This window comes from Somniosus microcephalus, chromosome 25 (assembly GCF_052327205.1).
Source record: "Somniosus microcephalus isolate GS21.2 chromosome 25, FLI_Smic_1.0, whole genome shotgun sequence".
NCBI classification, from domain to species: Eukaryota; Metazoa; Chordata; class Chondrichthyes; order Squaliformes; family Somniosidae; genus Somniosus; species Somniosus microcephalus.
Window position 1 is genome coordinate 48891969 of NC_141011.1, and position 13282 is coordinate 48905250.

The following is a 13282-nucleotide window of genomic DNA, read 5'->3' on the forward strand; positions in this document are numbered from 1 at the left end:
CATATAAATAACATCCATAGACATTCCCCTGTCCTCTACTTTAGTCACCACTTCAAAAAATTCAATCAGGTTTGTCAGGCATGACCTACCTTTCACAAATCCATGCTGGCTCTTTCTGGTCAGCTGAAAGTTTGAGGTGTTCAGGCACCCTATCCTTAATTATAGACTCTAGCAATTTCCCGACAACAGATGTTAGGCTAACTGGTCTATAATTCCCTGGTTTCCCTCTCTCACCATTTTTAAATAACGGAGTGACATGTGCAATTTTCCAATCTAAAGGAACGGTTCCTGAATCTAGAAAACTTTGGAAGCTTATAGTTAGGGAATCTGCAATGGCTCACCCACTTCCTTTAAAACCCTGGGATGGAAACCATCTGGTCCTGGGGATTTGTCACTCTTTAGTGCCATTATTTTCTTCATTACTGTTATTTTACTTACGTTAATTTTATTGAGTCCCTGTCCATGATTTTGTTTCTTTGGGATTTCCGGCATGCTATCCTCTTCTACTGTAAATACTGACGCAAAGTAATTATTCAACATGTTCGCCATTTCCCCACTGTCACTGACAATATCACCGCTTTCAGTTTTTAAGGGGCCAATATTGCTCCTGATCATCCTCTTTTTCCTAATGTAAATATATAAATTCTTCGTATTGATTTTGATATCCCTTGCAAGTTTCTTTTCATACTCCCTTTCTGTAGCTCTTACCGTCTGTTTTGTGACCCTTTGCTGTTCTTTGTATCTTTCCCATTCGCCAGGATCTGTGCTATTTTTTGCTTTTTTGTATGCCCTTTCCTTTAGTTTTATGCTGTCCCTTACCTCTTCAGTCGTCCATGGCTGGTTTTTGGGGGGGCAAGTAGAGCTCTTGCCCCTCAGGGGTATAAACTGGTTCTGTATCACATTAAATTCTTTCTTAAACATCGCACACTGATCTTTTCACCCACTAACAGATTTGCCCAGTTTGGATAGTCTCTGCCTCATCCCATTGAAGTCGGCTATACCTAAATCTAGAATCTTTGTAGCTGTTTCGCATTTCTCCCTTTCAAATGCTATGTTGAACTCGATCATGTTGTGATCGCTATTGGATAAATGTTCACGCACAGTTAGGCTGTTAACTGAATCTGGCTCATTACTCATGACTAAATCTATTATGGCTTGCCCCCTTGTTGCCTCTAGGACATATTGTTGTAGAAAGCTATCCTGTACACACTCAAGAAATAAAAAAAATACTGGATATCATTGTGACATGAAAAATGAATCGGTTTCTGGTTTCTTGTGACACAGCCCGTATGAACTAGATTAGAAAATGGAAACTATTTGGTAAATATTATATCTTGGTAGGGACACTCCCAGATTATAATGTACCACAAGATCTCTCCAAGAAACTACATGTTCCTCACTAAAAAGTTTATGATATGATCCCAAAGATAGAGTAAGGGTCGAGAGAGAGAGTACATTACTGATCACTTTAGAATTAAACTGGCATCATGCTATGATTAATCTTTACATTCCAAAACCATATTGGAGTTTCACAGGGCCATCTGGGGAAATCCTATTGCTACATTCTTTCTCTCCCTCATCTTCACTCAATTTATTTTTCTTCCTTTCTTTAAGGACCCATACCCGTGTTGTACACCATTCCCCAGCTGAGAGGCCAGTCAACTGAACTGTCTCCGAGCATTTGTAAGGCCCCAGCCCTGGCTCAGTGGGTAGCACTCTCGCCTCGGAGTCAGAAGGTTGTGGGTTCAAGTCCCGCTGCAGGGACTTTTGAAGATAATCTCGGCTGACACTCCCACGTCAGGTGCCACCTTTCGGAGGAGACGTTAAACCGAGGCCCCGTCTGCTCTCTCGGGTGGATGTAAAAAATCCCGGGGCACTATTCCGAAGAAGAGCAGGGGAGTGCTCCCCGGTGCCCTGGCCAATATTTGTCCCTCAACTAACATCGCCAAAAACACAGATTATCTGGTCATTAGCACGTTGCTGTGCACAAATTGTCTGCCGCGTTTCCTACATTACAACAGTGACTACACTTTAAAAAGTTAAGTACTCGATTGGCTGTAAAGTGCTTTGGGACGTCCTGAGTTGGTGAAAAGCGCTCGAGTGACCGGCCGAACAACACCACTGAGAATTGAAACTGGCCACGTGTGGAATGACAGCACGTGAGCTCGTTTCCTATCACTCCATGACTGGATTGTAGACTTCCATGGTGTTTTAAAGTGAGCACTTTTGGGGTAGTCAATTAAAGCAGCCCCCGGCACAGACTGTACGGACTGGGTCCAGGTTGATACTTCAGTACAATACTGTGGGAGTGCTGCATCGTTTGGAGTGGTCTTATTTCAGATGCAACGTTGAACCAAGGCCTTGTCTGCCTGTTCTGGTGGACACAGAAAGATCCCACGGCACTGTTCGAAGAAGAGCAGAGGAGCAGAGAGAGAGCTCTCCCGGGGTCACCCCGCCAGAAACAGTTACTGGCCATTCTTCCCACGTTTCCACTGTTTGTGAAGCTGCTCTGTGCAAACTGGCTGCCACAGTTGCCTGTGCAACAACAGTTAACAAACTTCAAAAGGAATTTACTGGCTATGAAGCCTTTTAGGATGTCCTGAGGACATGATAAGGTGCTATATAAATGCAAGCTCTTTTTTTATCTATTACATGATAGTGGGTGAGATGCAATTCCCAACATGCCAAGGTACCAATTTCACCATTGCCATCCACAGCAGGAAAACGTGGTCTCACACACTCATTGTGACTTGTAACACGGCAGGTACTGTTGCAGGTACTGGGTGCAGTTTCCCCACCATTCCTAAGAACATATGAACATAAGAATTGGGAGCAGGAGTCGGCCATACGGCCCCTCGAACCTGCTCCACCATTCAATAAGATCACGGCTGATCATCGACCTCAACTCCACTTTCCCGCCCGATCCCCATATCTCTTGATTCCCCTCGAGTCCAAAAATCTATCGATCTCAGCCTTGAATATACCCAAAGACTCAGCATCCACAGCCCTCTGGGGCAGAGAACTCCAAAGATTCACAACCCTCTGAGTGAAGAAATTCCTCCTCATCTCAGTCTTAAATGGCCGACACCTTATCCTGAGACTATGCCCCCTAGTTCAGGGGAAACAACCTCTCAGCATCTACCCTGTCAATCCCCTTCAGGATCTTGTATAGTTCATATATAGCACCTTTCACGACCACCGGACATCCCAAAGCACTTTACAGCCAATGAAATATTTTTGAAGTGGAGTCACTGTTGTGATGTAGGAAACGCAGCAGCCAATTTGCGCACAGCAAGCTCCCACAAACAGCAAAGTGATAATGGCCAGATAATCGGTATTAGTGATGTAGGTTGAGGGAAAAATATTGGCCAGGGCACCGGGGCGAACTCCCCTACTCATCTTCGAAATAGGATCTTTTACATTCACCCGAGAGTTTTAACGTCTCATCCGAAAGACTGAGCAGCACGCCCTCAGTACTGCACTGGAGTGTCAGCCTGGATCTGGTGCTCAAGTCTCTGGATACAAAATAACTTACACCCTGCAAATAAATAATTTTGCTGGCATAAATGCAACTTGTGAACCGGAGGAGCAAAAGGAAATGCTGAGGACTCCCTTGCCTTTTGTAGTACTTAAAATCCATCATTGACAGAAAATGTTTTATGAGCTCTGTGGCCGTGTCAATGTGACACACGCATCTGTGAAACTAGCTAAATGAAAGTCACTGTAATGACATGGAGAAACTAGAAGCAATCCACACCCAGTGAAAACAGAAGATTAAATAAAACAATGAAACTACATACTTGAGGCTCAAGACTATTATCGCTATCTGCCTCAGCTTTGCAGTAAAAAAAAATCACTGCCGTATGCCCCAGATTTATGAAATTAGTATTATTGAACAGCAATAACTTGTATTTATATAGCGCCTTTAATGTAGTAAAATGTCCCCAGGCATTTCACAGGAGTTTTATAAGGCAAAATTCGACACCGAGCCACGTAAGGAGATATTAGGGCAAAGAGGTAGGTTTAGAGGAGCGTCTTAATGGAGGAAAGAGTAGAAGGGAGGCGGAGCGGTTTAGGGAGGGAATTCAAGAGCTTAGGGCCCAGGCAGCTGAAGGCACGGCCGCCAATGGTGGAGCAATTAAAATCGGGGATGCTCAAGAGGGCAGAATTGGAGGAGCGCAGAGATCATGGGGGGGTTGTGGGGCTGGAGGAGGTTACAGAGATAGGGAGGGGTGAGGCCATGGAGGAATCTGAAAACAAGGATGAGAATTTTAAAATCGAGATGGGTGAACGGGACTTGGTGCGAGTTAGGATATGGACAGCCGAGTTTTGAACCGACCATTCCCCTTTGTGGCTGAATATGCATTATCAAAACCTCACTTAATGGTACAGACCCTCATCCTTTCAAAGAAAATGGATATAACTCACTGTATTTGATGTGTCATGCCCCCTCGCCAGCAGAAATACAACTGCAGTCCTCTAGCTGAAACTTCACTCTTAGTTGCCAATGTGACCTTACAACAACTTGCATTTATATAGCGCTTTTAACATAGTAAATCATCCCAAGGCGCTTCACAAGAGCGTTATCAAACAAAATTTGACACCGAGCTGCATAGAAAGAAAGACTTGCATTTATACAGCGCCTTTCATGACCACTGGACATCTCAAAGCGCTTTACAGCCAATGAAGTACTTTTGGAGTGTAGTCACTGTTGTAATGTGGGAAATATAAGGAGATATTAAGACAGGTGACCAAAAGCTTGGTCAAAGAGGTAGGTTTTAAAGTGCGTCTTAAAGAAGGGAGGCGGAGAAGTTTAGGGAGGGAATTCCAGAGCTTAGGGCCTTGGCAGCTGAAGGCACGGCCGCCAATGGTGAAGCGATTAAAATTGGGGCTGTGCAAGAGGCCAGAATAGGCAGAGTGCAGAGATCTCGGAGGGTTGTAGGGTTGTTATATTATAAAATAAAGTAGCTCTATCATCTTTCCTTCTCTTTTCTGTAGGTTGGCCCTGTGTTACTCAGCAATCCCTACTGGCTGATGTCCTGCCCTCAGAACCCTGCTGCATGATAGCTGGGTTGCCACTCGGCAAATGAGATTCATTTTCATTGAGATATTCCCGCTCACCTTGTGAGAGAAATGTCAGGCCTACATTTGCCATCTTTTTCCTCTTCCTCCTCCTCTCCCTCCCAGTGAGTTACTGTTCTCAACCGCATTTATCAGAGGAGCCACTTCATCGTAGGGAGGGAAAGTCAGAGGGCAACCAAGGTCCAGCCTCTCAGGCACCTACAAGTAGCTGATTTCAGACATCTCTTTGCAGCTCATTTTGAAGCTGGCACCCTTATTCTTGAACAATAACCAGAATTTTCAATACACACTCGAAGATTTTTTTGGGTTGCTCTTCAGTATAAGTCAGAAGACTGTGGGGGAAAAATTCAGTTGTTTGCGCCTCCCGTTAGTGCCTTAAGAGGGCGCTAATGGGGCGCAAAGCAACTAGCATCCGGGCGCGTCGATGTTTGCGCCACTTGCGAAATTAACTAGACATTTTGCGGCGGCGCTAAACACTACCGCCACGATCTCCTGTGCCGGCAGATTGTGACGTCAGTCGAGTGTGCAACGCCCCGGACCGGATATTGAGTGGCGCCCCCTCCCTTACCGCCTGCCACTAGCAACGACAGGTTGAGGGGAGCGTTTTGCAGTCAGAAAGGGACTGGGGGAGCGCTATTTAAAAGGTGACCGCTTCCTGCCTTTTTTTGTCGGTGACATTTTTGCACCACGCATTCTGAGAGAGAGAGAGAGAGAGAGACTTCTGGAGAGATTCAACGCTGTGTGAAGGAGTTTTGGGTACTGAGCAGCACTTTGCAGGTTCATTTTGATTTGCCCTTCCTTGCTTTGCCAGCGCTCTGAGGTAGCGCCTCGCTCCTTGGCCTTTGCGCTTTAAGACAGGTGTGAAGCGCCTGTTTTAGCGCGCCAATCACCTCCAGGGGCAATAAAAGCCAAGTTTGCTGTCGGAGGCGATAATTAGTGCCAGGCGCTAAACTTTGTGCACGGCCGATAATGGCACCCCAAACGGGGCGATACTGAATTTTTCCCCCAAATAATTTTATAAAGAAGGGAGCACTGTATCAGCTGACGCACAATGTATTATTCTGCTACTTAAGTGAGGCTGTGTGTAACCGGTGTCTCACTTTAAAGGCTATAAATAGGCTCCCCCTGATGTATTTTCTGTTGCTGGGAGAGTTTCTCTGTAGGTTGGCATGTGCTTGTAAATTGCTGGCTCCTCACCAAGGTCAGAAGAAACCAGCAGGAAATCACTGGTTTCCTTTTGGTCTCATCCAAAAGGTGGAATTTCCAATAACGCAGCACTTCCTTTGTACTGCAATGAAATGTGAGCCTAGATTATGTGCACAAGTCCTGGAGTAGGGTTCTTTTTTAAATGCTTATATTTAATTGTGAAAAATAAATTTTCACATGTAACAAATTGTGACACCTGATGCGAAACAGACACGTCTCAAATACACACAGATGTTACCACATGGATTATTCATATGTGAGGAGGTACTTTAAAACATTAAGTATGATGAAGTCCACATTTCTGTATCATCCAAGTATAAATCTCTGTTCTAATAAAAGTCGCAGCTTGGGTCAGCTGGTAGCAACATTTCCGTTAAGCTGCGTGGTCACGCGGCGGTCTGGAGGTCCCGCGCAGGCCGCTCACCGGCTTCTTCTACGTGGGAGAAACCGCGCATGCGTGAAAATTTGAATGGGCCCCACAGCCAATTAAAGGGGCCGCGCGCAAGAAAAATTACAGGGAACACTGGTTGGTAGCACTCTTGCCTCCGAATGAGAAGGTTATGGGGTCGAGTCCCACTCCAGGACCGGAGCACTGAATCATCAGTGCAGTACTGATGGCGTGCTGCATCATCAGAGGCACCGTGTTTTGGACGAGAAGTTAAACACAGGCCCCATGTGCCTGTTCAGGTGGATGCAATAGATCCCATGGCATCGTTTGAAGAACAACGGGGAGCTCTCCTGGTGCCCTGGCCAACATTCTTTCTTCAACCAAAACAGATCCACTATTTCCACCCCCGTAACTACACCCGTCTCCGCCCTTGCCTCGGCTCATCCGCTGTTGAAACCCTCGTCCATGCCTTTGTTACCTCTAGACTTGACAATTCCAACACACTCCCGACTGGCCTCCCACATTCCACCCTACGTAAACCTGAGGTCATCCAAAACTCGGCTGCCCGTGTCCTAACTCGCATCAAGGCCCGTTCGCCCATCTCCCCTGTGCTCGCTGACCTACATTGGCTCCCGGTTAATCAGCGCCTCGATTTCAAAGTTCTCATCCTTGTTTTCAAATCCCTCCCTGGCCTCGCCCCTCCCTATCTCTGTAATCTCCTCCAGCCCCACAACTCCCCGAGATATCGGCGCTCCTCTAATTCTGCCCTATTGAGCCACCAGGATTATAAATCGCTCAACCATTGGTGGCCGTGCCTTCTGTTGCCTAGGCCCTAAGCTCTGGAATTCCCACCCTAAACCTCCCCGCCTCTTCTTTCCTCCTTTAAGACGCTCCTTAAAACCTAACTCTTTGACCAGGCTGCCCTAATTTCTCCTTTTGTGGCTCGTGTCAAATTTTTTTTGTGTCGTATAATGCGCCTGTGAAACACCTGGGGACGTTTTACTACATTAAAGGTGCTATATAAATACAAGTTGTTGTTGTTGATCTTATTTGCTGTTGGCGGGACGTTGCTGTGTGCAAATTGGTTGCCCCATTTGCCTACAAAACCGCAGTGACTCAAAAGTAATTTGTTGGCTCCGAGGCACCTTGGGACATCTTGAGGCCGTGAAAGGTGCTATATTCATCCACCAACGTCAGTGTTCTCGCTCAGGCCAACATCCCCAGCATCGAAGCTTTGACCACGCTCGATGAGCTCCGATAGACGGGTCACATCGTCCGCATGCCCGATACGAGACTCCCAAAACAAGCGCTCTACTCGGAGCTCCGGCACGGCAAGAGAGCCCCAGGTGGGCAGAGGAAACGCTTCAAGGACACCCTCAAAGCCTCCTTGAAAAAGTGCAACATCCCCACCGACACCTGGGAATCCCTGGCCCAAGACCGTACAAAGTGGAGGAGAAGCATCCAGGAAGGCGCCGAACACCTCGAGCCTCTTCGCCGGGAGCAAGCGGAAGCCAAGCGCAGGCAGCGCACGTCAACCCAAGCACCCCACCCACCCGCCCCTTCAACCACCATCTGCCCCACCTGTGACAGAGACTGTAGGTCCCGCATTGGACTCATCAGCCACCTGAGAACTCATTTTTAATGTGGAAGCAAGTCATCCTCGGTTCCGAGGGACTGCCTAAGAAGAAGAAGATATTCATCCAAATTCTTTCTTTCTTTATCCTAAATGCTAACCTTTTTGTTTTCTCAGATGCTGATGGGCCGGCTGTGTATGGCTCGCATTGACTGTTTTAAAAAAAATTTCAGACTAGCAGATCTCCTGCAGCATTATTCACCGTCAATCAGAGGACATGCTGTTTTATAATAATAAGGGATGTTATAGTAAAGACACATATCTAGCTTTTGCAGCCTTTTATGTTTTAAAAAAAAGTTAAATTTAACCGGTTTACGATTTTCAGACTCAGGTCTGTATCTATAACCAGGTTTTGTATTTTTTTTTTTTTTTAATAAGGCCAATTTGTTAAATCAAATTAGTCTACAAAATGCCCCTGAGCAAAATGATTGCATTTCCGGTGAATTAATCAAACAATCCTGCACATTGTGAAGGGAAGTCTGGTGTCATCGACACGGTACCGCTTGCTTCCACGTGCTCTCATATATAAAACGCGATCATTTCTGTAAGCAATCAAGCATTTACTAAGTCCTACCTTGGACTGCTTCGAGATAAGTCATTTCAGGAGTAGAGTCATTTCACGACGAATGCCGGTAGGTTGTTTGCTCTTGACTGTGCATCACCTGAAAATGCAAAGAGTTATAAAAGGTTGTATAAATAAGCCCCAACTATGAAACGCCCAACTTTCTGGGCGCACACAGGCAGGCTTGTAGTTCGACACTGGTCGGAGGAGGAGGACAAAGTAAACCTGACGATAGCGGCCAAAATGCCGTGGTCTCCTTTTTGCCCTGCCTTCCATCCCCGCGATTCCACGACCGCTTCAAACATCCCTGCCTTCTTCGGTTCGTACAAATACCTCGCGCAAGTTTGGCTGCATAAATTCGCTAATCGGATTTCAGACGCAAATGCTTAGCAGCGCGCTCCCAAAAAAATTAAAATTCACGAGAGCTTCTTGCTTCACGCCAGAGATATCCTCACCGCCAGGAGGGTCACTGAGTGAAGGCTTTGTTACTGCTATTGGCTTTGAGAGAGACTTGGTCCAACTTGCAAACAGCCAGTGTGAGAGTGCACGCTGCCCGAAGCACGTCACACCCACAGTCTGTAATCCCATCTGTGCTGAATCATATGATAAGCCCCTTCCCCCTTCTCATTACATCATCCACTCAGCTGAGAGCTGAGCTGCAGTTCACCTCACGCAATGGAAAGCTGAAACCAGCTGATAAAAAGACTCGAGTCATTCTGCCCGGCAGTGAACATGAAGGCTTCGCTTCACCCTCCTCGGTGCAGGACTCCCATCACAACCTGCGACTTTTAAATTCTTCCCCGTCCCTCACTGCACTTCTGACTCGTGTCTTACGCAAGGCAACGTTTCCAAACCCTGGCAGGCAGCTGTTAATTTATCAAAGTTAAACTGCACTGAAAGTATTCGGATTGCGGAAATCTTCCACTCGATGCAAAAAGACAGCACTCATCAAGAACCTGGCCTGCTGCCAAATTTGATTTTAACTGGTGGCTTTGGGGCAGGTTTTGGCCCAGTTCATTTTATGAAGGTGTAGGGAAGGGCGAGTTTGCAGAGAGATAGGGCGGATTTGACGTAACATTTGTTTCCTCTTTTTTGTTTTGAGCTCACTGATGAAATATCCAACATGATCGAACCGCCTTTAGTATTTGCGGAATAAAATCGAGAAGCAGACAGGCTCCAATGGAATAAAAACACCTCACACAGAGAGCTGCACTAAATTGAAGGACGAAGCAGAGTGGATCATATTACAGGTCCTCCTCGCCATTGTAAAATAATTTGCACAGATAAATACGTCTTACCAGTTTCTAACGTGAGCTGGTTCATAAATGCCGGATGCAAATTCTGCGAACTTCCTCACCACCCGCCCCCCCCCTCCCCCCCCCCCACTTTTAAATTTACCGCAGAGGAACGCAACGCTGGCTCAAATTCAAAAAAAGAGAGCATTTGCTTTACCATTCAGTCCTTTTATCATTCACAACACCGACCGTCTTATTAGGCATTGTCAGATGCCTGAAATCTTTACACACTGCATTGTAGCATTAAGCAGCTATGCAGATTTTGCTGGGACATCTATCTTGTGATTGACTGGTATCCTGCCAGTATAATGGGCGAGAGGTTGCAGGGACAGGATAGTCAGCGTGAGTGTGTGTGTGTCAGTGTTGCCGAGGCTAAATGAGCGAACCCAAGGTCAGCAGCCTATCGGAAAGTGCCAAAGTCGGCAGAAACAGCCAATCAGGGAACAGCTTGAGAAGCAGGCTGGGCAACATTTTCTGCAGAGAAGGACATTTGCTCAAGGCCTCAAGATGCACTGCATCTCAACCACTCTGCCTCAGACAGCCTAAAGCTGCGCCACAGCACAGCAGAAAGGGCTACTGTTTCCATTTTCTATATTTATCAGCCAAGTACAAGATAGAGGCGCCACTAAATATTCTACCTAGGATAAGCAGAACTTGCCCCCCCCCCACACCGGAAAGGAGGGGTCATGCGGAGAGCCAAGTGATTTGTTCTTGCTCAGATCCACTCAGAAGTGTCACTGCCCCATGGATTTTTAACTCAACATTGTGGTATCCAGAGGTCAAAGCGTGTCATGTGTCAGCCGTGGCTCAGTGGGCAGCACCCTCACCTCGGAGTCAGAAGGTTGTGGGTTCAAGTCCCACTCCAGAACCTTGAGCACATAATCCAGACACTCCCAGTGCAGTGCTGAGGGAGCGCTGCACTGTCGCAGGGTGCCGTCGTTCGGATGAGGCATTAAAACCGAGGCCCCGTCTGATCTCTCGGGTGGGCGTAAAAGATCCCACGGCCACTATTTCGAAGAGGAGCAGGGGAGATAACCCTGGTGTCCTGGCCAATATTTATCCCTCAGTCATTAAAAAAAAATTAGCTGGTCATTATCACACGTGGGAGCTTGCTGTGCACAAATTAGCTGCCGCGTTTCCTATATTACAACAGTGTCTACTCTTCAAAAGTACTTCATTGGCTGTAGAGCGCTTTGCGACATCCTGAGGTTGTGAAGGGTGCTATATAAATGCAAGTTTTACTTTTTCTTTTTTAATAATTGTGCAGAATAATGTGGGATATTGCCCTGCACCAAATCACTTGCCCTACTTTATATAGATGTATTCCAGCAGGGATTCCAAGCTTTTGCCTTCAGGGTGTACATTGGCATGTACTGTACGGCCTTGAAGGAAGGAAGGAAGGAGGGGAGGGAAGGAAGGAAAGGAAAGAAAAGGAAAAGACTTGCATTTCTATAGTACCTTTCACAACCTCATTTTAATTTAAAATTTTAAATCCATGTCTCCATTAACTTGCATGTATCTCAAGTTGCTGATTCTAACAGATCTTAGTGTACTGATTTAGGATGTATCCAGCAATGAGGCAACAGCACTGAGAACAACCCTTTAGGATCAACCTTGCAAATAAATATCAGCGCTAACAGGACCGAGTTGCCCGGGCTCAAGGAAATGTGGCCAGTGAGCTGAAGTTCGGACACAAGATGAAAGTTGTAACGTGTTGTGCCACTGACTGGCTGGGCGCTGGTCTGCCCACATGGTGGGGCTCTGATCCAAGTCATGCCGCTGGGGAAGGTGGCGAGGGAACAAAGCCTAAAATAGGCAGAAAATGGAAAACTGATTTGACATAATTTTAAAAAATACACATTTAATCCAGAACACAAAATCTAGGCCGACACTCCAGAACAGTACTGAGGGAAGTGCTGCCCTGTCAGAGGTGCTGTCTTTTGGATGAGCTGCTTAGGAGCAGAGTTTCAGTAGGCAGGGTAAATATTTTTAATCAGGGCCTAAAAGTTGCGGTCAGGATAGAGAGCAAATGGTTTTATAATGATAGCCACGAGGCCAACAGTTCAGGGTATACCAGGCAAACCCAATAGCACAAAGCGCAGCAATTGGACTAACTCAATCTCGGCTTTCACGACGAGCGTCACTCAAACCCAATCATCTCAGTTCTTACATATTTACTTGGGTCTTTAACACCGGTGAGGATCCATTCCGAGGATCATTTTGCCAGTGACTGATCCAATATGAAGGGTATTGCGAATAGCAATCCAGTATCCCGTTTCGGTGTTGTCAGCCCCGAGACTTACATCAGCAGTGACTTCCTTTCAAGATGTTGCTACAGTCCGAGTGTCAGGTCATTTCCAACGTCATTTAAACAGTTTCCAATTCAATTTATTTATTAATGAGGCGGTGTGGTTTATTTTTGGGCTTCTGTGCAGCAACATGGTGAAAATCTCCAAACCTACTGACCTTCCACCAATACTCCCTTTTTACAATCATACAGCACAGAAGGAGGAGGCCATTCGGCCCATTGTGCCTGTGCCGGCTCTTTGACCGAGTTATCCATTCAGTCCCACTGCCCTGCTCTCCCCTCCCCACCCCCATATCCCTGCAAACTTTATCCCCTTCAAGTATTTATCCAATTCCCTTTTGAAAGTTATTATTGAATCTGCTCCCGCAGTGTGTTCTAAATCACAACAACTCGCTGCGTTAAAAAATAAATTCTCCTCGTCTCCCCCTCTGGTACTTTTGCCAATTATGTTAAATCTCTGTCCTCTGCTTACCGACCCTCCTGCCGGTGGAAACAGCTTCTCTTATCAAAAGCCCTCATAATTTCACTCATTCCCATTGCTCAGCCAACAAACCGCACCGAATCCGCACCCAGGGTGAAATAGTTTTGCTTCAAATTTGACTCAAAACCTCCCTGGAGGCTTTCACTGGAAGAGTGTCGCGTCCAAACTCTTTCACCCGACGAGAGTTCGCAGTCTTGCCTCGTGTACCAACCAGCTGCCGATTGGCATTTTTCAAAATGGCAGAACGCCAATCTGGAAGAAATGCACTACGGTCCTGAACGTGTTGTTTTTTAAAATTCTACTGTGTAATGTTCAACAGTGGAGGTT

The 13282-nt window shown here is 46.3% G+C and overlaps 1 long non-coding RNA gene across 1 annotated transcript in view; it reads right to left on the reverse strand.

Annotated features, from left to right (window-relative positions):
- LOC147100783 (uncharacterized) overlaps positions 1–13282 on the reverse strand; it is a 93346-nt gene that overhangs the window by 8798 nt on the left and 71266 nt on the right. Inside the window, exon 3 of the long non-coding RNA XR_015073574.1 lies at positions 8884–8971. This is a non-coding gene — a long non-coding RNA (uncharacterized LOC147100783). The remainder of the gene's footprint in view (positions 1–8883; positions 8972–13282) is intronic.